Below are 23,328 nucleotides of genomic sequence, written 5' to 3' on the forward strand. Positions count from 1 at the left end.
CAATTAACATTTATTTTATTAAGCTGGTCATTATATATATATATATAATCGAGACGAGTTGATAATAATAATAATAATAATAATCAGTGCAGAGCCCAAACAGTTAGGAGTTGAAAGTTGAAATTTGGTAAACAGTTAGGGTACGTCACGAGAACACACACTAAGAAGGAATTTTTCGAAATTCCTCCCCACGGGGAAGAGGGATAAGAATAAGGCTTAACACTTCCATCAACAATGGAAGTGTTACACAACAATGGAAGTGTTATGTAACAATGGAACTGTCAACAATAAAAGTGTTATGTAACAATGAAATTCTTAAGAGAAAGCGACGTGCAAGACGCAGATGCAGTTTTTTTCGTTTTTGCGGGAAATCGAACATATTTTTAGACCCATCTAAAAATTCTTTAATTCTGTCTGGAAACAGGGGATCTCAATTCTTGCATTCTGTGAAAACGAGTAAGGTTGACTATAATGTAATAATCTTAATCTTCACTATCGTTAATTTTGCCCGAGCAATGCTGGGCACACCTGCTAGTATGTATATATATATATATATATTATCTACATTATAGTAAGTTATTATCTAAAGTACAGTTACAGCTTTTTATACGTAAATATATAGCTGAAGTATTTAACCGAATTTAACCACACCGAATCTAAATGTCCTTTTAATCATACTTCTAATAATTGATCAGTTTCTCCTATGTAATAGTATTTATTAGAATTTGTACAGTTAAATTTAAAAATGGCACCTGTATGTAAAAATACAGTATAAATAATCAGCCTTTTTATTTTTATTGGCAACTTCTAATGTTTTAACCAAATCATTATTTAAATCTGGGATAGGCAACCTTTTTCTATGTAAGGGCAGCATTTAAAACTTTTGAACTGACATGGGCTGCATAAGAAGTGGGAAAATGATGGTAAATCACAATTATTTATTCATAGGCTACAAAATTATAAATTGTTAATTTATAATTTTGTACCCTATGCATCATGACGGCTAATTTTAAATTGGTTTAAACATGAGTCTGTTAAACAATTTCTTTTTTTACTTTTTACTAAATTATTTGTGGAAAAAACTGTTCACATTCATAATTTGTAGAAAATAACAATAGAATTTTTGCTGCATACTTCCTTAAGGTGGGAAATTGATATATTTATTATTTTGTGCAACACGAGCTGCATACAGCCCAGGGAACACAGGTTGTCCACCTTATTTAAATTAGGGATTAATAATATTTGTAAAAGTTGTATTAACTTTTCAATTTTTTCATATGAATACTTTATATATAGCATAATATATTCAGATATAGGAAAGCCAAGCAAATTAAAATTGTTTTGGTTTTCATGCCATTTTAATAACATCCTCCTTGGATAATCATTAAATTTCATCTGTTGAAATATAATTTCAGTTGTATTATTTGTTGTTAACAGGTCTGTTGTAAGGGTTAAAGTTTTAAGAATATCCATAAAAGCTCCATAAAAATTATTGAAAAAGAAAAATTAACTGGAAAAATATAAATATTAATCACATTGGTAACTTTTCCTTTATTCCAGTATTACTTTAAAAATGGAAAAATGGCTATAGAACAAGCATTGTAATTAGGATACATGTGTAATTGACCTGAAGCAGGACAGTCAAGCTGTTCGAAAACATTTGTTGTTTGATATGGTTAAAAAATAATGACCAACTTAATAAAATAAATATTAATTATGTCAAAAAAACTGTGAAAAAATATTCTTAAAAATTAATATGCAATATAATTTAAATTATCTTTCTCCTTGGGGTCACATACTGTGATAAAACAACTCATAAAAGGTTATTGGATGGGGAAAATGAATGTGGCTTGAACACCAAAATGCTATGTGGTATTGAATGTCTGTAAATTTTAAAATTATGTTGTAAATTGGTTTAAATTTAGTGAGGTCTTCAATATACAGTAAGTTGATTTTTAAGATTATTTTTTAAACATTACTGTATTATTTGTTTTGTTTGTGTTGTTGTCTAAATAAGACCAAAACATGTAATGATTAAAGGCAAACAAAATAAAGCTCCTTTTAATTGTGTTGTCTTTTGGAATGAATGGAAAACACATCTATGGTGTTTTTCTTCTCATTGAAAACTACTAAAATTTTTGAAGTCTAGTTTAGTACTATAATTTTTGAATCAGGTAGAGCCAGTTGTTTGTTGTGCCAATATGTCTAATCATCAATGTTGATCTGATGATGAGAAATATATCATCCCAAAAAACATTTAAACCATAATAAATAGATGACTTCTTGAACTCTCAATACAGCATCATCAACCTTTACATTTCCGGTAAAAAGACGAAAAAATAGCAGAAAAACTAACATTTTCGAATCTCACATCGAGATCTTCTTCAGGTTCGTTACTAGAATGTAATGGAATTCGAACTCTTTCAAAGTTTAAAAGATCTTTTAAGATCTTTCAACATTATTAATCTTCATAACACCCAAATATTAGCCCTTTTTATTAAAATTTAATATGACATTTGAAAAGTATAACAAGAATAACAATCATATATCTCAACATTTCACAGAGTTCAATCAGATTTTCAGTTCAGGTCAATAAATCAAACTACAGACATTCCTTGCCAACTGCAGGATTACATTCCAAAAAATGGCATGGTTAGTAAAACCAAAGGTGCCAAAATAGTCTCCACGAGCCAGGTGTTAGGAAATTTATTGGTAATCAAAATATCACAGGATAAATTTTTTTCATAAAATGTTCATTAACTCAATTCTTGGAAGAAATTGCTTTATTTAGAAATTGTTTTATGAACTGAAGTTAAGAAAATCACAAATTATTAAATTCTTTGCAACCAAATATAAAAAAAAAATTATGCAAAGTTTAATTTATCTTGGGTATATATCATAATTTGAAAAAATAACCTGTGAAGTTTTAAATATATATAGTATTTAAAAGTCAGTTTGAAAGCAGATATGGGTTATGAGACAATATGGGTTATCTACTGACTTTATTACATATACATCAACCTGATTCAATAATTTGCCTTGTTACAGCCCAATGAATAATCCTGCAATTAGTCTGGCTTATTTTAATTTGCAGTTAAAATTTATCAAAAAGCTTTCATTTTATGTAAATCAGGCTTCCTAAAAGTCAGTACAGCTGACCCTTGATAATCTGATGCTTTTGTAATCTGACATGCTCAGTAGTCCAACGCACCTCCTGTCAAGGTCACCGTAGTCCCCGTCCCGTTACGTGTCTGCTTGCACAGAAGGATGTCGCGACATGAATCTCCCCACCCAATTCTTACACGATGATACACATTTCTTGTGTTTTCCATGAGCAGTTCTGTATGTACTGTATTATTTATGCCTATGCATACTGTATGTAGTACATTAATTGGCTTCCATATTTCTTTAATAAACATGTTTTAGTTAACCAAAATGGGTGTTTCATTTCCATATTAACCTAGGCAGCATTTTACTCATAAAATGTAGGAATATTGTAGGCTACTGCTAGCAAAACAATGCCAAATATGTAATCACTTTTGGTAATCCGACACCTTTTTGGTCCCATACCTGTTGGATTATCAAGGGTCAGCTGTATTGAGTCTTAGAAGTTAATGAAAATTTGAAAAGGAATTGATAAAACTTTTACATATTTTTTCACTTAGAAAGATGCTTTCTAAAAATTACATAGGAGGACTTTTGCATATATATTTATAATAGGTATCAATGGAAAAAATCTTTCTTAAAAGGGGTTGAAAAGGATTGGAAACCTCTGATCTAAACTTTCCAAAAGCAAGTATTTTTTCCTTGATAGATTCTTGAAATAACATTATATATTTCTGATTTACTTCATTAAATATTCATCATATATATCAATTAAAATTATATCTCTTATAAAATTTACATTATAACAGTGGCTTGATTTACATTAAATCTTATTTTCAATGTTATTTTTTACAGTACAGCAAAAATTCTCAATTTTTTTTTAAATACTTTTAAATTTGATTGCACTTATAGCATCTTAATGTAAAACATTTTACTTTATTTTATAAAAAGTATTGATATCAATTTAAAAATTTTAAAATATAAATTGAGTTTATAAAAATTGTAAATATAAAAAGTTTTTTATATTTACAATATTTTCAATTTTGATAACATAAATATTGTATTTAAACTTTAAAATATGTTTAAAGAGGAGGTGCTGTTTAGCAATGACTACTACTGGTAAACTTTTGTAAGAATTGCTTTTTCATGATCAATGAATAATATCTCCTTTTTAGAATAACAATTTTTTTATAAGTGGATTGAAGATTAACCCAAGTTCACTTCCCTACACTAAACCCAAAGACTTAACTGGACATTCAAATTACACCAATTAGTAAGTGTCAATAATCTCCAAGTTAACTGAATTTTAAAACAGCCAGACTAAGAATTTTTTCCATTAATTGAAGCCTCATCCACAGGTTTCTCAGAAATTCTTTTCCATTTGAGGACAAGTCTGAGCAGATTATTTCTAGTTTAACAGACATGGTTGCAAGAATAGATGTTCTATCTAATTTACATGAAGAACAAGCAGCAGCTACTATAAATGGAAAAAAGAATTTAAGAAATATTTAGACACTAGGGAACTATTTCAAAATATTAAAAAAAATCAGTTAATTTATTTCAAATAGTGTTGCAAATTAATTTAGAAAGTGTAAGTGTAACCTAGTTACTTTTGGATTGTCCCTTAACCAGAAGAATGTGACTAGAGCAGTTCTGAGACTGTTTAAAGCTATTTTCTGAGATTGAAGGAAAGGGATTTCAACAACAAAGATTACTGAAATAATCAAGATAAGTTAAGATAAATTAATTTTCAGAAACATTAAAAATTTGCATGGTTCTTCAAAATATTCAAATGTTAAAGTATTCAACAATTTATTATCAATCTCGCTTAGGATGTAAGGATCTCTCTCTCTCTCTCCTTTTCAGAAATATAAAAATAGGAAAGTTTTACTTAAAACTGATGTTTTAACATTAGATAAACAGAGACATATGTATGAACTTATGGTGAAGAAGCTGATAAAATTTAGATTTTTTATAAACAGGTCAAGCATTTTTTGATGCAAAAAGACTATTGCTTAATTATAATAGATGTATAATTAATATAACAGATAATATATAAGAATAATATAACAGATAATATAATATTATGTTTTCATGAAAATGTCAGAGAATATTCCACTACAATTTGTGAATAATGGAATAAAAAAAAGAAAGTAAAAACACACTAAGTGTGGCATTAACAGTTTTTTAAATTTTTGCTAGTGCTTTCAATGAACTCATATTCAGATGAACAAAATTTAAAACAGAACACAATATTCTAATGTAAATGAAACAAATACCATTAAATCGAAATTAAAAGTCGTTGTGTGTTTGATGAAAGTTTGATTACACAACATATTGAAAAATCATGTAGCACACATGCAGGAGCGTACACCCACATCAAAAGCATAATGGCAGAAACATATCACTGTTTAGATGTTTATATAGGGCAACTAACAAGCTGGGCAGGTGAAGTGTGGGCATGTTGCATGGTTCCAAGATTGTTGTAAAGAGAAATTTCCATATGAAAATGAATTTCCTGTTAATGCTGCACCCAGTGTGTTTTTACTTTCTTTTAATGTGATATTTTGCATGAGGTTCAAGCTGTATTGTGGATAATGGAAATTTTGATTTTCTTCTATCTTTCAATACAATTAGGTTATTGTTACTTTGCTAACCTCTTCTATACATAATAAAAATGCTTTTATAAAAGCTGAAACTGGTTTAGATTGAACAACACCTTAAAAACTTTTTCAGCAACACTACATTTTATTTAAAGATTTTTTTTTCACTCTTTTCATAGGCGTGTGTCAGATCTATAAAAAGGATAAAAAAACATTTGTTTAAATAAAATATAGTGTTGATGAAAAAGTATTTAAGGTGTTGTTTGATCTTCTATAGATGCCGAATCAAACTATAACTTTATACATTATAAATGCTAATAACAAGTAAAATTGTCATTAAGTCTGACCCTACTGCAGATATGACACACAACTCCCTTTATCGCCCCACCCCTCAACTTTTAATCACCAAAATTTATCATCATCAATCCCCCTAATATACAAACCTTCCTGCAAAATTTCAGAAGTTTTTGACAAAACACACAGGAGTTATTAAGCTTGAAAGAGGGTGAATAAAATCATATCCCACACACACACACTAACATTCAAACATATCGAAAATACCCCCAATTTTTTTTTTTTTTTTTGGATTTCTTGATGTTTCAAGGCCCTGAGTCCAAAAATGCAAAAATCTAGGGTGGGTCATTTTTTACCGATTGTCATACTTTCCCTCTGTTATAAATAACAGAGCTGGGAAACTAAAACAAAAGAAAAAAGTTTTAAGTGACATGTGAGAGTTGAGACATATTGCAATAAAAGAAAAAATAAATTTCTTTTGCCATGTAAGGCAAAAAAAAAAAGTAGTAATAAAAAAAGATAAAATAAGGTAAAAATTAATAAATACAGTTTAAATTATAACTGTTGAGTAATATAAAAAATTCTAAAGAATTTTGGTAGATGTTAATATATTTGCTAGAACTAGTAGAGTAGATAAGATTTCTTACGAGAAATGGATAGATTATTTCCAATCTTTTTTATGAGTTTGAATGCTCAAGTCCAATTTGATATACTACATGATACTACTTTTTCAAATTTAGCTGACTCATTCTCATTAGATGAATTGAGAAAAGTGATCACAAATGAAATGTGGCAATTCTCCAGGTCAAGATGCATAGTATCAGACCAAATATCTGGCAAGCTTGAAACTGGAAGTGATCCAGATTTCTTGACTTTCCAGTTTTCTGGACACAGCGTAAATTTACATATATACTTGAATTGTAAAATAAACAATCAAACTGTATTTAATACACTGTATGCCATCACTTATACTGGAAATGGTGTCATATGATGCCATGCAACTGCAGCTGTAATGCAGCCTTCCAAATTCAAAATAGACAGTTTTCTGGTAATCTGGATATTTGGTTCATTACTGTACTAAGAATGAATTTATTAAATATTTACAATCCATTTATCATCCAATAAATGGATTTAAGTCTATTATATCAACTTTAAATCTTTCAGAAACTTGGGATAATGTTTTAATAATGATATATAAATAATGGTGATAAATCAAATTCTCAAAATTATAGACCTATTACCTTCTTAAATACACTTTGCAAACTTTTTGTAACATTGGTAGTTTAAAGATTCCTTGTTTGAATACAAGATTGCTATGTTGTTTCTAAATTTCAAGGTAACTTTATTCCATTTTGAGATACAGTCTTCAATGTTTTTGAGTTGATGATTGCAAAAAGGAGACAAGTGACATTTTTGACATAATAATAAATATTTTGAGCATTACATAGCATTTAAGGATAGATTTAATGTTTTGTGTCAAAAAGAAATTTCTGCCTTGGCTGCTTAAGGACTTTATGATTTATGGAATGTATATTAGTGTAAAAACAGGATCTCTCCAGTACTTAACCCATTTTGCACCAAAGGGAAAGTTTAGTTTATAGATGTTGCTAAATGCATCTTCTTTTACACTTTGTATTGCATGTTAGCAAATTGTCTACTCTATATTTTGCTAATGTGAATCTATGTTTTGTTTGTGAGTTTTCAGTTAATACTGTCATGAATAAAAGAATAAAGATTGTGGCTTCTTCACTCACAGTTTATCCCAACAAAAATAACTTAAAAATTAAACAAAAGCGGTTACAATTTTTAGAATTAAATAAAGACACACCCAAAAGAAACATTTGAAGAAATTACAGTTCAGAAATTGAATGCTGATATGAGCTGTTATCAAACAGCAAGTAGAATTTTAGAATGCAATGTTCATGGTGACAATATCAAAGAAATCTAGTTAAGATGAGAAAGAAAAAAAAAGGACAAAGACAAATGAGGAACCTGTAGCCATGAAATATACAAAAAATATACATGTTAAATTTAACTTAAATTGTTACTCAATTCTATAATGTTCTGAATTATGTTCCACTTTGAAGAGTTCTATATAACTGAAGCTAACCTAAAAAAGACTTATAATGTTTTTTTTTTATCTATATATATAAAAACGAATGTGTGTGTGTGTGTGTGTGTGTGTGTGTGTGTGTGTGTTTGTCCTTCATGCATTACCACACCATTTATCCGATTGCCATGAAACTTTGGGAAGTTGTTTAATACATTCCCGCAAAGGTTTGTGGCATATGTGAAGATCACCATTTCCCCCCTTTCAAAAATATATTTATATATGGATTAAGGCTTTTATGTCCAACAGATGGCGCTAACTTCAGACGACCTAAGTTTGCTTTTCTGTGAGGCATTATGCTTTTCTGTGAGAATGGACCTAAGCAGATCATTTTCTACCTATCTATATAAATAAAATACAACGTTTGTTTGTTCCTACCGATTCCTTTGAAATTTTGACACAACGTTGCATTCGAATATGCACGTGTTTTTATATAATATACATGTCGAAATTCTCCCTACGGGGGGAGATGGACGGGATTAAGGCTTACCGTGAAGAACTCGGCTTCTATTTATACTATTTTACATGCGGTTTTTTGCGTTTTTAATTGCGTTTTAATAGGTGACGTCAACAGAATATACACTAAAAAGGGATTTTTTTAAATTCCCCCACGGGGGAAGTGTTACACATTTATAATAGATACATTTTGAGCCACAACAACGCGTGGCCGGGTCAGCTAGTGTATAATAAATATTTGACTATCTTGAGAAAAAGAATAAGACAACAAAAAAACGGCATTAAAGCGGTTTTTTTGGCTACCTAAATAAGCAGTGTGGATTTCTATTTTTTACAATATGGTGCCAAGAATTTTACATTTTGAAGAAAAAGCAAAATAGATAGTAATATTTAAAAATTTCATTTACTTTAAATTGAATGAAAAAACTAAATAAAATAAAAAACTCAAATGAAGGATGTCCAAGAAATTATCATAAAATTTCATTTACAAAAATGAAACAGTATCAAGATACAGTTTACACTAGAAGGATCAACTCAAAAGATTTTTATTACAAAAATTAATCCAAACATGAAGTTGATTTGCATTTGTTTTTGTAACAAAAAATTTTTTTGAGTTAATCTTTCTTTTGCTGCAAACAGCACTTCAATAAACCATCTTGTTTTTTTAAATGGAATTTATAATAATGCAGATTTTTCTCAGACACCCTGTCATGTTAATACACCATATAATTCCAGCAAACTCATTTAATGGAAATGTGTTCCACCTTTCTTTTTTTTATTAAAATACTGTATATCTCGGCAGATAAGACGATAGTTGAATCATAAAAAAAGGCATTAAAGCATTAAAGATTGAGCATAAAAAAAGGCCCCGAAAATCTGGGGTTGTCTTATAGGACAGATACAAAAAAATTAGATTGAAATTTATATAAATTAAAACCATTATAAAAAAACAGACAAACCGTAATTATTTACTAATAGAGAGTAGGGTATGTGCACAAAATAGAATAGCCCATACGACATTTTTGTGATTAGTCAAGGTCATTACCCGAATGCCCAAATCAGTGCGAATGCTTGCAACAATCGCAAGGCAGTGCTGCCAGATGCAAGAAAATAAATTTGTTCATTTGAAAAATTACAAATAGAACATAATTCCATATACACTATACAGCATTATTATTCAGATGACGATCGCCAATTTAAACTAAATTCATAGGCCGTTGATAGTTTGGGGTCGTCTTATAGGACAGATATAAGCTAAAACTATAAAACTTCGACGAAAATTTATACCTCGTCTTATCTGAAGGTCGTCTTATCCACCGAGATATACAGTATTTAATTTTCATAAATGTTAAAAAATACTACTGTTTAATATTTTAGAAAAGCAAATAAATTATACATATCCTATCCAAAAATTCACATTTTCAAACTCACAAAACAATGGACAAAAACTGTTCAAAATTGTAATTGACGGCCCAACATTATATAATAATACAGTGAAACCTCAGTATATGACCTTAATCCGTTCCTGATGTTTGGACTTATACAGAATAAGACGTATACCAAACCAACCTTTCCTATAGGAAGTAATGTAAAAATGATTAATCCGTTTTCATGTAAAAAAAAAGCCCTCTTGATATGATATATTAATGGGGTTGTAAAATAATTTTAACACTGAGCACATTTTATTATAGATTTTTAAAGTTATTACAGTATATTGTATTATATTATTTAAATGATTAAATCAAAAGCAAATAAAATCAAATCAAATTCTCTTTAATACTAATAATCTGTTTAGAAATTGATTAAACTTCTTTTGCAATGTTAGCAGATTTAACAATGTCTTTATTTTTCACGATTGTCGATGTCGTCGTTCTCGGAATATGGTATGCAACAGTTAAATCTCGAATACCCATGCCCCCTTCATATTTCTCAACAATCTTTTTTTCAGTTCCATTGTGATTCTAGTCATTTTTTTAGTTTTCTGTTGCTTTTCGTTTGCCTTTTTGCGATTCATGATTAATAAAAATAATAAAGTTTTACTTACAAATTAAAATCAGAAGAAATTTAACAAAGTTATAGACTGTGGCACTGCGAATGTCTAGTCTGGTCTAGTACAACAATAGTGCTACTTGTTCATAGATGGTGCGTATAATTGAATTAAGTCGTATACCGAGCAAAATTTGTTTCGTCCAAACAGGACATATTCCGAATTAGTCGTATTCTAAAGCAGATGTATACCAAGGTACCACTGTATTTTAAATATAAAATTTGAATCTACAGTAGAGAACTGAAAATCTGAATCAATTGGGGACTGAGGTTGTTCAGATTAGTGATTTGTTCTGATTACCGATTATGTACGAATAAATATATTAACCTGTCCAATGTTCAAATTTTTCTCTGTTGCGTGTCACTTCGTGTTGAATTTTTGTCGATTTTAAGCCTAATGAAAATTTTTATAATAATAATCGAGGCTATCGTATCGTTAAAAATTATTTCTGCATTTTGTACAAACAAAATAAATATATTGAAGAATATAAAAAACATGAAAATTATACTTTAGAAGTAAATTTAGTATCAAAAACGTTCGATTCAGCACGACACAGTTCGACTGAAAATCATTCCGATTACCGGCGATTCCGATTACCAGGGTTCTGATTAACGAGTCTCTACTGTATTGATCTTTTAACAATTGTATTATATGTTTAATGTAACCTAAGAAAGACATTTCAATAAGGTCAAAAATGCTTGCAGTAAACAAAACATTTTTAAGTATAATGTATATTTATTTGTGATTTTAAATTTTATCCAGTTTGTTTAGTTAGTAGGTGAAAAACATTGGATCAAGAGATATGTACTGTACAGTACATTCTGTTCAGTTTAGGTATTAAAAATCAAAAAACATTCTACTGGAAGAATGATAAGTAGGAGATGCCTGTACAGGTAACCCCCATATAACACGGAAGTTATGTTCCAAAAAATTGCCATGTTACACAAAACAAAGAACTAGTACAAAAAGGGGGGTTAGGTTCAAAAATTAAAAAAAACATGCAATTATATTTTCATAATTAAGATAACTATCTTTATTAAAATTTTCTTAAGAAGTGATATATATTAATTAAACACCAACAAATACAAAAGCAGAAGCGTTGAGATCTGGCAACACTGAAACAAGTTTCGAGAAGGACCACATGTATTGACAGAAGGCAGGAAAAGAAAATTTACATACTGTACTTAAGTACTAATAGTTCACGAAAATTATGCAAGAAAATCTGATAGTACGTATGTGCTTGAATAAAAAATGTGAAATGAGGTATTTTTCACACTCAAAAGCTTTATCATGTTTATTGAACTGTTGTACAGTGATTTCCCTAATTTAAAATTAGATAAAGTTCACTTTTAATAGTTTTTATTACATTTTATGTTGTACAAGGGTTTTACCCAATTTTCGAGCTGTATTAGAGTGAATCCATGCTATAAAAGTGCCGTGTTATACAGGGGTTACCTGTATCTTATTTGAAAGCTAATTTTTCTTATGTTACTATTATAAAATGCAATTATCAGTATAAAATTTGTAATATTAAATTCCATTTAATACTGTGCAATAAGAATTATTATGCAAACTCCCATCATAATCAAGTACTTTATAAAAATGTAAGAAATAGTTTTTTGATATTAAATATTTTACTTAAAATAATAAAACATATACTTTGTGTTGAAAAATTTATAAGTATTGTCAAAAACTTATCATCATCTTCAGAAATAATTTAATAGAAGAACGTGTTAAATTCAAATAGAAAATCAGAATTTATTATTTATACTTAAAATAAAAATTTAAATAAACCATTTTAAAGTAATACAGAAATAACTTCTACACACACACCGGGGTGTGTATAACAAAAAATTCCATTTACGTAAACCTGTAACTGGTGCATAAAAACCGGAGGATTTGTTTAAAAGTTTCGTAACAGTGTTCCAAAATAAAGAATCCAGCTATTGATAGTTTACCTGATGAAGAACATGGAAGATGTTCAGAAAACGTTTTTTTTTTAGTTTTTTTACACACCGGTTACAGGTTTAGATAAGTGGAATTTTTTGTAATACAGAAATATTAAAAATAAAGAAGGAATGTTAAAAAAAGTTTAATAAACATATCCTGACTATTTAACTACATAGTAAAGAGATCCAAAGTAAAATGATTACATGAATCCACATCTAAATTATTTAAGGTTTCCCATATAACAAGCATTTGGAATTTTTAGAACTGGAATAACTTCATTTTAACCCAGATGCAAAACCAATCTTTTCAGCATTGCACAAGTATATGAATAGTCTAAGGTGCATTAGTTCCAATGCAATGTTTACAATAAAATAAATTAATTTGTTCAAAAAAGAAACATGTTTACATCATACCAAAGTTCTGTGGCAATTCATAAATTTTTCAAACAAGAACAAACTGCAAATTAAAAATGAAATCTTCACAAATCATGACAGTACACAATGTCAATATCATTTATGCATGATGCTTATAATTCACAGTAGTGTTGATGAGTTTAAGACTCACAAACATTATTATGAAATGATTATACATTATGTGGAAATGAGAGAAAATGCACAAGCAGCTAAATGTAGATTCCACAAGAATTTTCCAGCTGCACCAAGATTAAAAGTTTCTAATATACCTACTACATATTATACATACATACTACAGCAAAATAAAACTAATTGTTATTGTGTTAATTTATACAATATTGGTTTAGATCCCTTAAGAAAAAAATATTTTTTTGCACATTATACTGTCTTAAAATGATTTCCTTCCATTATCTTTGCACTTGGGAGAGATGGGAAAAACTTATATATTGCAACAGAACTTCCCTGTGACGTAAACCTGTCTTTTCTTTTTAATAAATTAATTTATCTTATTGTAAACATTTCTCAAAACCCAATATATTAGTATAAAGCCACACCTACTGCTGTATAATTACTAATTAATTTGCCCTCTAAGTCAAATTAATCAGTAATTAAAATTATAATTGCCAAAAAATAGCTCAATATTATATAGCAGTTGGTGCAGATTTATCTTATCGTATGCATTCAGTGTAACTAATGCACTTTAGGCTATGCATACACTCATACAATGCTGGAAAGAACTCTTTTGTACCTGGATAAATGTTAAAGTGAACACCTATATAATTTTTTCCTTTGGTAGGCTGATAAGATTTTGTCTTGGTAGATTTGTCATTATGCATAAAACATAATTACAAGCAGTAACTCATCAAAACTGCCATAGCATCAAAAATAATTTGTTTTCTTACATGTAAATAAATTAAAATTATTATTATAAATTTAATAGTTAATCACTTAACTGCTAAAATTTAATGGATTTTTCCAAGAAAATTCAAATTTTCTTGGAAAAATCCATTAAAAATTCCAAATTCCAAATTTAAAAATCTATTAAAATTCTTGGAAAAATCCAAGAATTTTATTACAATTACCATAAAAAGGCATGTTCACAATAAAAAGCAATTTGCATAAGATAATACTATATGTATTTCACAGGTACCATACATGTATTGATATACAGTAATAGATACAGTGACTTCAGAATAAATAAAAAAAATGCAAAACTGTGATGATAAAAAACAGGATTATCTTACTATCAACAAATTCTGCATGTCATTACTGATATACAGATAGAAATATTATGTTAAAAAACATTCACTACACTTTTAAATTAATACCAATACCCAATTATTGCTGAAACTCTTAAACCCAAATATTATAGTAAAAGTTACATAAGCAAAGATTTAATTATGTTAGACTGTGATTATGTAGTACATATCATTTACTATACATATAAAAATAGCCCTATATATGTTCATTTTTCAGCCGTAACACATTGGTAAGCAAGCCATAATGTCAGATAACAAAAAGTATCTATAGCTGGTACTATTTACCTACAGTTGCTCAACAAAAAAGAAATTAAATGTTCAGGCAAAAAGAGTCTAGTAACTGGCATGATAGAAATGAACAAAATTAACTGCAACACTTTACTAGTCACAAAAAATGCCATGGACTGAATTGAGCCAACATAAACAGCAAATGGGTAAGAACCTGTCTTGCTATCATTCAATGAACAGAAAATAATTCAGTACATAAACCAATATCTACAAACCCAAAGTACAGTACATATGTAATACTTCTGGTAGTTGTTGGCTTATTAAAAACTCAGTATGTAGTAATTGTCTATCCCCATACATTCTTGTCAAGAAATAAGATATAGAAAAGCACTAATAATAATATTTTGAAGAGAAAAGGTAAAAACTTGGTACTAAAATGGTACCATTTAGTAACTGCAACTAACATTAAATTCAAAACAAGAAATAGAAAAGAAAGTGTACAAAGAGATAAAGAAATTAGATAATATTAAAAGCATTACAATTAGTTAACGTTAAAACTAATTAGTGGAATTAAACACTGTTTTTAATTATGGTTATATTTTTTCTTAAAACAGAACTTTATTTTTAGTCATAATATATAGGTACTGGGAGTAAATTTTTTAGGAAAAAAGAACTATTATATATATACAAGATGTCTCTGAAATTTTTCCAGCTGATAGAAAACATTGAATGCAAAAAAGTTTTGAATAATGAGTTATGCACAAAAAGTGTCAATTTTGTTAAATATTATCTCTCGAATATTTCAATTCTAGTGAACCATTTTGATAATTTTTTTCTTTAATGAAGGCATATTTTTCCTGATGAGTAGATTTTTCTATAACTTTGAAAACATGGTTTTTTTTTTATTAGTGAGGTCTTGTACAGATCTTAGGAAGATCTAAAACTAAAAAGCAACCACTAATCACTAATTTGCTTAACTAATGAAGTTTAAATGCATTTTAAAACTTTCATGACTGTCAACCTAGGTCCAGGGTCAAATTTCCAAATTAGTAGTATACAAAGCTTTATTATTGCAATTGATCACACATCTTAAAGAAAAACGAACTTTTATTTCAAGGTCAGCTTGTTGACCTTGACCACTTTACACCTTGAAAATGTTTTTATTCCATCATTGTGAAGATAACAAAATTGTTTTCATCAATTTTTCACTTAGGTCTTTATTTTCAATACATAGCTAATTGTTTTGAGATACAATTAAGATGATCTTATTATATTAGATGTATACACTGTCAGATGATGATAAATCTTTTCTTATAGTGCAAATACTTTCAACAATACATAATTGTTGTCATCAGGCTAACAAATGTAAAATGGAATGTCACTAGGTGCAGTAGGCCTATAACAGCATTTCTCAACCTGGGGGTCGCAGTGATATTAAAGGGGGGGTTGCTACACAATAATGAAATCATTTTATGAGAAAAAATCATTTATTATAAACTTATAAATGTTTTACTTACAATAAGTACACAAGTAAAGAAAAGAAATTAATGTGATGGTTGCATTTGTCTTTCATTTAAAATTTTCTCCATACGTGGATCAAATTACAAAGAGCACGTACACATCAAGTTGGAACTTGTAAATTGCTCATATATGTACACGTCATACATGCATGTTCATACCTGTCACTATAAACATAAAATAATAGGAATAGTTGTATTACATTTTTTATACTGTCGGTATTTTCTTAATGTATAAAATTAGTGCATTGTGATTATATAATATTTTAAAAAATTTACATTTATAATTACACTCAAAATTCAATTAGTAATAGTAAGGCTTACTGTTATTATTCCTTTGGGTGGAATGGGGGTGGGGGGTCATAAAATATTAATTTTATTCATATTTACTATTTGGAGGGTCGCAGAGCTAAGAAGGTTGAGAATCACTGGCCTATAATATTCTCAGAATTTAAATATTCCAAACTTTTACACTTTGCAATAGGATTCGAGGAAGATGATCTTCACGATAGTGGAAGAAAAACATTTTCAAAATAAAAAAGGTAGTCAAAGTCATACTGTGCAAAGTAATACATTATATTCTTTTTCAGTTAATAGCAGAAAAATATTCCATTTTGAAATGTATCATTTTTTACTGTCAATTTAGTATGCTACATTATTAGAAAAGATTATAATAAACATATATTATTTAATTTTGTACTCTCCACAACTTCATAGTATATAATTCATTGATATTATATCCAAAGAATTCACAACTCTTAAGACTCCTTTTTAAACAAAACACTAACACACCTAAATGCTAATTCCATGCATATAATCTTTAATGTTCCAAATTTTTTCGGCCATCTTTCAGAGACTCATCAGGAAAGAATGCAAAAACAGAAAGAATAGTTCTATTGTTTGAAAAGCCTTAGCTTTTTGATCATAGCTGTGTCCCAATTTTTTTAAACATTCAAATGATGTTCAGAACAAAGACTGTTACATATTACAACATATAAGTAAATTATTTTTTAAATAAAGCTTTAAATAAATTATTAATAATACAATATATGGCATTGTAAAAGTTAGCCCAATTTTTTAACATATGAAGGATGTCAAAAATTATTGTTATGCTTTGTGGCATATGCTTTATTTATAGCTTTATTTAAAAAATAATTTATTTATATGTTGTAATACGTAACAATCTCTGTTCTGAACATCGTTGGAATGTCTAAAAAAATTAGAACACAGCTATGTTTGAAAGCTAAGGCTTTTCAAATGATAGAACTGTTTTTTCTGTTTTTGCATTCTTTCCTGACAAGGGCCTCTGAAAGATGGCCGAAAACATTTGGAACATTAAAGATGGAATTAGCATATAAGCTGGAATTAGCATTTAGGTGTTAGTGTTTTGTTTAGTATACAGTACCAGTTTGTGTGTAAGTTTTATGTAAGACTCCTTTTTACATAGCTATTAAACTGGAAGTGGTATGTTTTGACATTCTTGCCTTTTAGGCTAAGACATGTAATAACTATATTTATTACCTATATAACCTTAAGAAACTATAAACATATTTCTAATGAGATACAATTAATAGTAAGTCCTTTACTCAAAATCATGTTTTTCATCAATCACATTACTTTTTTGGATCTAGCTGTCAAAGTATAGATGATTCTGACATAAAATGATTCATATATAATAGCTTAAGGTGACAGTTTAACATTGTTTTCATTTATAATATATAAGAATGAAGTATAGATAACACAAGTACCAGTTGTCTTGGTACTATATCATCTCAGAATAACCTACATTTTAGCAGAAATATCCAAAAAATAACTTTTTATTGATGAAAATCATGAAAAGTGAATAAAAATCCTTACAGAACTGTATTTAATTAAAAATATGATTGTATCGATATACTTTCAGCTATTGGAGTGCCTTTTCCCAAACTTATGACAACAACCACAAATGACTTAAAGCAATTGAAAAAACAGTCACTTTAAGTTATTTTTGATCATTATAATAGATTTGGGAAGAGGCACTTCAATAGCTGAAGGTACATCAAGATTATTAAAGCAAACAAAGAGCAAATTATACTACTATGATTGTATTCTCTTAAGCTTATAGGTAATGAATATTGTTAAGATGAAATTGTATTATTGTATGAAATTAAGATAAAATTATATTTATTAATCTGAAGAAGGCAATAATGTCAAAACATGTAACATCTAATTGTATTATTGTAATTGTCTACTCGGACGTTACTTATTAGTAGGACTTTATACCGGTGTCTAAAAATTTTTGGCACAATGACAGTTCAGAGAAAATAAAGTTTTATTAAAATTCACCTGTCATTGTGCCAAAAATTTTTAGAGACCAGTAAGAAGTCCTACTAATAAGTAAGGTCCGAGTAGACAATTACAATAATACAATTAGAAATAAGGACAGTAAGGCAATTTTAATAACATGTAACATCTAGTTTAAAACTAATTCACAGCTGCCTAGTAAAGTAAATACACTCAAACAACCTTCAGACATAGTTATTAAAAATTTTTGCTAACATTTTTTATCATTTTTAATGATCTTCCTCAAGTAGAATATACAACAAAAATCCAATGTTCTAAAACACAAATTTTTAAACAATGATAAGACCGTTAACCAATCATAAAAAAGAACACATGACTGCAAACTGATTTTAAAATAATTGACAGTTGACGTCCCCTGAAGTTGATAGGGACATCAACTCTTTCGGCAGCATGGAAGTTCTTTTTTGAATACCCAATAAGAAAGTGACTTGTAACCCATGTAGAGTGTGGTGTGGACCATTTAGTTTTTACTTTATTTATTTATTTTTTTTAATTTGTGTATATATTGCAGTTATTGTTTCTCATTTCCTGGTTTTTTGTTTATCTCGGGATGCTGAGAAAAAGTGATCTGTTTTCCAGGATATAATTAATTATTTTTAAGATATAAACCTTGAAATCGAATATAATTATTTTTCATTTTTTAAGCAATTTAATATGTCATGCAACCTCCAAAATAATAATAATATTGTGTAAAATATGTATAAAAAATTACCTTTGATTTATGCAGAAATTTCCACAAATAGAAAATATTTATTAAAGTTTGTTGGAAACTGTTTAAAAAAAATGCCTTTGAATTGAGTTGAAAATTCAAAAAAAATAAATAAATTTAGATCAAACTTCTAACTTAGAAGATAATTTTTGTTTTATAAATAAAACAATATAAAATATTATTGTAAATTTTTATAATAAGATTTTAAAAAGCAGAGATGGTCAATACTCCGAATGATCACTTGATCTAGTTCTTATTTTACTAATAAAAAGTCCTGCTATCGAGAATGCCCTTTCAGATTCAATTGATTTGACTGAAATCATATTTAATGCATTTAAGAGAAGACAGATGTTATGTGTTTTCTCATCTGTAGTCTCGAAGATTTCTAGTTTGTTTTCGAGATGCTTTGCAGTATTAGTCTAGTATTCTTGATTTGTCTACCTTGGCTGTTTTAATAGCAACATCAAGCTTATAGCCCAATAATTCAGCAGTTCAATTGGCTTTAATAATCAGGTTTATGACAAAAAACTTCATACTTCACACTTGTTTGTATCCTTGCCCAATTTGCACAACCTGGCATAATGCAGTTATTGAAGCTACTGGGCATGGTTAAAAATTAAGACAGCATCAGAGCAATTATTCATGATATTACAAGTTCTGACAAATAAAGAATTTTCAGAGTCCTGCCACAAATAGGCTACATATTGATTATTGACCATCTGTGACATGCAAAAATTTAAAAACCTAATAAGCAAACTCAAAATTAAAAAATACAAATGTATTCTGACAGTTTATGAGTTAATTATACTTTCTATTTGCAAAATTTTCTCAATCTTAACACAAAATAAGAAAAAAGTGACCTTTTAAGAAATTTGTAGGATTTCCTGGAACAAGAAGAATCTCCCAGGTTAAAAAATAGCCGGGATCCTGGAATCCCATTAGAGAAACCCTAATTGTAGTTGTATATATTTATGTTTAGTATTGATTTTACTTTATTTGTTATGTTATTATCTGTCTTATTATTTTTTGGATTATTTTTAAATTAATTTACAGTTGTGCATTCTTTTTTATGATTAGTTAATGATCCTATTGCTATGTTTAAAAAATTTGTGTTCTAGAACATTGGCATTCTGTTGTATATTCTTGACGAAGATCGTTAAAAATGATCAAAAAGATTATAGTGATTAAAAATGTTTGTTGTTTTAAACTTGTTGGAGTGTGTCTAGTTTAAAAGCTGAATAAAAAGGAGTCTTAAAAGAATTTTGAATTCTTTAGATATGATATCAATAAATTATACACTACAGTCAGGAACATTATAAAATTAAAAGGTATTGATATACTTAAACACTTACATTGAGTCATTATCTGTATGACAACTAAAATATTTGTTTTATTATTTTATCCATGAGTAATAAAGTAAGCTAAGCATATTAATATAAAAACAAAATAAATAATGAAATATAAAACAAAGATCAATAAAGAAAACATTGTTCTGAATTGAGTAATAACTACAAAAATTTAAATATTCAAGTGCTTTCAAGTTTAACTACTCATCTTCAAAAACTTACAGAATTATTTGTTGCTATAGAACATTGGTTCTCAAACTTTTCTGATCCACCACCCCCTTTGTTCCATAAAGTTATACCCAACGCCCCCTAACCCATCAGTGACCCCAACTTTTGCCTTTGGTCACTGTTCAGTACCCTGCCTCCAGCGCCCCCTAGATTTACTCATCCGCCCACAGGGGGGCGGTATCGCCCACTTTGAGAACCTCTGCTATAGAAGCTTAAACTTGAGAAAAATTGTCACACATTCCTACTAAAAGCTATCTCTATGGTAGAACCTTACAAAATAATACAAAATTTAATGATTATATAATTAATCAATCTAAAATTTCATCATAATCAATGCTGAATTTTTCTCAATATATATGAATTTAAATATTCATTAAATCAGATATTTAACTTTAAAACTTTTAAAATTTCATCTTTGAAGTAATGAAATTTCACAATAATAAGCAAATTCAAGAATAAATAAATTTAACTTTCAATTTTATAATATAATTGAGATGGGATGTTGATGATAATAAGCACAGAACCCAAATGGTTAGGAGTTGAAAGTTGAAATTTGGTACACAGTTAGGGTATGCCATAAGAATGCACACTAAGAAGGAATTTTGTGAAATTCCCTCCACAGGGGAAAGGGAGAGGGTTAAGGATTACTCTGAAGAACTTGGCTTCTACTGTACTATTTTAAATGCAGTTTATGTTTTTGCGGAAAATCGAACATATTTTTACATCCATCTAAAAATTCTCTAATTAGACTCATAAGACGGGGACCTAATCCTTGCACCTGTGAAAACAGGTAAGATCAGCCATATAACTATAAAGGTTATCTTATGTAAGGGTTTATCATACCAAATGACCAATCTAACACATTTTAAAAGTCCTTTATTCCTCTACTGTACACAAGTTAAAGAATTTTTAAAATGTGTTAAATTGGGCAGTCAGTGTGATACTTACGTAAGATACCCTTTGTAAATATAAATTGAATACTATAATATAATATAGTAGAAGGGTTAGAAGTATGAAATAATCTAATAATCTTAATCTTTCTTGCTGTTATTTTTTGCATGAGCAAAGCTGAGCTCATTTGATAGTGATTTTATATTTTTCTGTGTATGGCTCAAGAAAAAATCATACTCAGAAAAAATACAAAAATATTAACAGTTCAATCATTACTATAATTCCAACTTATTACTTCAAATTTAAGATATTATTTTATGTTATTTTTAATGATATATATATCTTTTATTTACTTTATACATGAGTATAATATTCCATTTTAAGAATACCATATTTTTGCTCTTTTAAAAAGTTCTGTCCATCTGTACCTTAGCAAATGAAGCAATGTAAATTATTACTTGATGGTATATGGCCAGCCATTATGACTGATTTATTATGCTTCAATTTTGAGCATTATAAGAAAACTAAATATCTTCCTTTTATGAAAAAAATTTTTGCAATTGACTATATTGGATAATGATTATAATACTAATTATATCATTATCATCAGATATTAGAGATGGGTGAATATCACTTTCCTCAAATTTAAACATTAACCAAATCAAATTTTAGACCACACCTGTTCATTTGCTAAGAGAATATTTTTTATTCACTAACATTTTCAGCCCACACCTATATGCTATCATCAGGTTTCTTAAACAAATACACCAATAACTGCCGTAAATGATCGGGCTAAATTTTGGATAAATGATTATAGATTAGAAATAAATTTGGCACTAGAGTTAGGCATTGAGTACCATCTCTTATTAAGATTAATAATTATAATATTTAATTAATTAATTTAGATTAAACTGGAAGAAAAGAATTGGCCAAAATCCGCAACTCCCGCTTACTGTGTGGACGCATTGCCAGTTACGCTACCCGGACCTTCGGTCCAAACTCCTCTTCCAGCATATATAGGACTAAGATTATTCATCCACAGTTATTATGGTGCCGACTGGGGACACATCCGCACCCACGGCCAGAAACATCCACTCAAGGCACTCAGTTGGCCATCACAACCTGGCAAGGTATATATATACAAACATACATCAAATGAAACCCGATATCTCTAAACGAATTCAAAATGATATCAAACAATAACAAACGAAACAATATTAAACGAAACTCGATATTGCCTAACTCTAGTGCCAAATTTATTTCTAATCTATAATCATTTATTCAAAAATTTAGCTTGATTATTTATGGCAGTTGTTGGTGTATTTGCTTATGATATCGGGTTTCGTTTGATGTAGGTTTCTTAAAACCATTTATAGAAAATGTTCCATGAATAGAACATTTCATTTAAATTTTAACCTTTGAAGTATTCTAAATACAAATTTAAATTGAAACAAATTAAATAAATAACTTATGAAATATAAGGTTAACATTAAATAAAAATAAACCTAAAAATTAACAAAATATAATTATAGATTAGGATAATGTTAACAAAATATGAATAAATATGTGAATAAGAAAAATATTTAATAAAAACTATGATAGTATAACATGAAAGCAAAATATGATTATAGGGGACACATAATTAAGGAGTTTTTGTGTCCAAATCTTTTTTCAATGATATATTTCCAGGCTGAAGGTAATGTGTTTGCATCTCTCATGTTCAGGCACTGCTCTTTGATCTTGTTCTTATAAATCTCTATTTATTCCATATCCATAGAGAAGGTTGGAGAACATACCTTTTTAATGATGTTTGCTTCATCTCACTTTAT

The 23,328-nt window shown here is 28.5% G+C and overlaps 1 protein-coding gene across 3 annotated transcripts in view; it reads right to left on the reverse strand.

The window, feature by feature from the left end:
- Tlk (Tousled-like kinase) overlaps positions 1–23,328 on the reverse strand; it is a 179,509-nt gene that overhangs the window by 127,510 nt on the left and 28,671 nt on the right. The window lies entirely within an intron of this gene.

This window comes from Centruroides vittatus, unplaced genomic scaffold (genome assembly GCF_030686945.1).
Source record: "Centruroides vittatus isolate TY-2023 unplaced genomic scaffold, ASM3068694v2 contig_393, whole genome shotgun sequence".
In the NCBI taxonomy this organism is placed as follows: Eukaryota; Metazoa; Arthropoda; class Arachnida; order Scorpiones; family Buthidae; genus Centruroides; species Centruroides vittatus.